General features: G+C 34.6%; 1 pseudogene; it reads right to left on the minus strand.

Annotated features, from left to right (window-relative positions):
* Positions 1-280: 280 nt before the first annotated feature.
* The window catches only part of LOC137641624 (neural-cadherin-like), a 306,321-nt pseudogene continuing 304,561 nt past the window's right edge, over positions 281-2,040 (minus strand).

Genomic DNA, 2,040 nt, shown 5'->3' on the forward strand with positions numbered 1-2,040 from the left:
TGTAATTAAACAGGCAACACTTTCAACATCAAAACGTCTTATTTACAGATAGATTGAACTAGGGTAAGTAGCCAATGCTTTCACAGAGAGAAAAGCACAATGATTGATTAATCCACAAAAAACCAAGAAGCTATAAAATTCTTCCAGTCACTATATCACATTGATGTTTAAATATGATAGATCTAATTTAATATTGTTAATGATTTTAAAATGATTTATTTCAATTGTCTTTACTTCTCTTGTAGTTTGTTAATTTTCTTGTTTCCTTTCCTCACTGGGCTAGTTTTCCCTGTTGGAGGCCTTGGGCTTATAGCAACATGCTTTTCCAATTGGGGTTGTAGCCTAGCTAATAATAATAATAATAATAATAATAATAATAATAATAATAATAATAATAATAATAATAATAATAATGCTGACCATTGGGATTCGGAGTCTGTAATAATCACCTAGTATCGAGGCTGGAGTTTTCTTTGCCTGTAGTAAAACGAATATATCATTATTGCCTATCATTAAATCTCAAATCATACATTCTGGTTTCCACTGTGGATTACAATGGCTATTTTTCCCCCATCATTATACAGAAAAGCTGAAGATTATTGGCAAGTTTAAGATTTCCTTGCCCATCATGAATATGAAGTCTGAGTTTTTCCTCTTTTTAATGTACTTGATGTTTTCTTGACCTACGTTAGAGAAGGAAGCTGACGTTTCCTTTCTAGTATTAAATACAGGGCTGAAGATCCACGACTCAGAGATGAATCCAATGTTAAAGTTCCTTGTTCTTCATAAGAACAAAGGCAAAAATGTCCTTGTTCATCTCTGGAACCTGGTTGAAGTTTCTGTTGTCATCACTAAACCCAAGGCTCAAATTTCCTTCCCCATTACTAGACACGACTCTGATGTTTCCTTGTTCATTACTAGACCCAATATTGAAGTTCGCATGTGCGTCGTTAGAACCATACTAAGGCTGAAGCTTCATTACTAGAATTCATTCCTATTAATAACGTTGGTCTCCAGGTCTCTTTGCTCAGCAATGGATCACAAAGAAATTTTCTTCGTCAACAATAAATCGCAAGGCTCAGGATGCTTTTCCTGTCAGTTGCTCGCATGGTCAATTTCTACCTAATCAGAGGTTGACTTAATAAAGATTCTTGTATATCACTGTACCACAAGAATAAATATTCCTTTTCTAGCATTTCTGTCTTGGATACTTTTGTCTTCAGCGGATGTTTGCAGAGAACTTCACGAGTGTCTATTGTCACTGTGATTTATGATTTTTATTAACAGACAGAAATATATCAACAATAAAATCTGGTTAACTTCTTTCAGCATTTCAACCACGACTATCTGAGCAATCCTGCAAAGAAGATTGGATGCAAAATGACTGATAGATAAAGTTTCAAAAACGTAACTGTATTAGTTACAGTCTTTTGAGAAAAATAGAAATGGAATCTGATTGAATTAAGGATACAGTAAAAGATTGAGGGACACATTAGGAGATATGAAAAAAAATGAGGCAAGAATGTGGCTTTCTTTAGGCTATTTCAAATGCACATATTCTAACACATATTGATTTGAACGATTTCAAGGATAATGTTATAACAAAGACCATTTCCGAAAATACTTGTGGAAAACATTTACATTGAAAAGTCATATGGAAGAATATGATTATTCTGAAGCGAACATTAAAAGAAAGCAATTGACCTATATATGCACTGGAATAAGGATAGCCCCACGTAATGAAAAAATGACAAACACGGAATTATGTAGCTGAACGAATGTTCAAATAATTCTTTAACGATACGATGATGGTTGTATATCTATTTCGAGCATTTCCCTTGCCGCACGAAATAATAAACGCACAAAAGTATTCAATACAACTTGGAATACACTTCACTACATTTTATAAAACAGAATGTAAATACATCTTTTCACAGCACGACATCAGCTGGGGTGATGTTCTTCGGCGTCGTCTTCAGAGTCGCATTCTGTGTACAAGGCGGCCAGGCGATAGAAACAGGGTCCCCAACTCGCCAGGTA

Source organism: Palaemon carinicauda, chromosome 5 (genome assembly GCF_036898095.1).
Source record: "Palaemon carinicauda isolate YSFRI2023 chromosome 5, ASM3689809v2, whole genome shotgun sequence".
In the NCBI taxonomy this organism is placed as follows: Eukaryota; Metazoa; Arthropoda; class Malacostraca; order Decapoda; family Palaemonidae; genus Palaemon; species Palaemon carinicauda.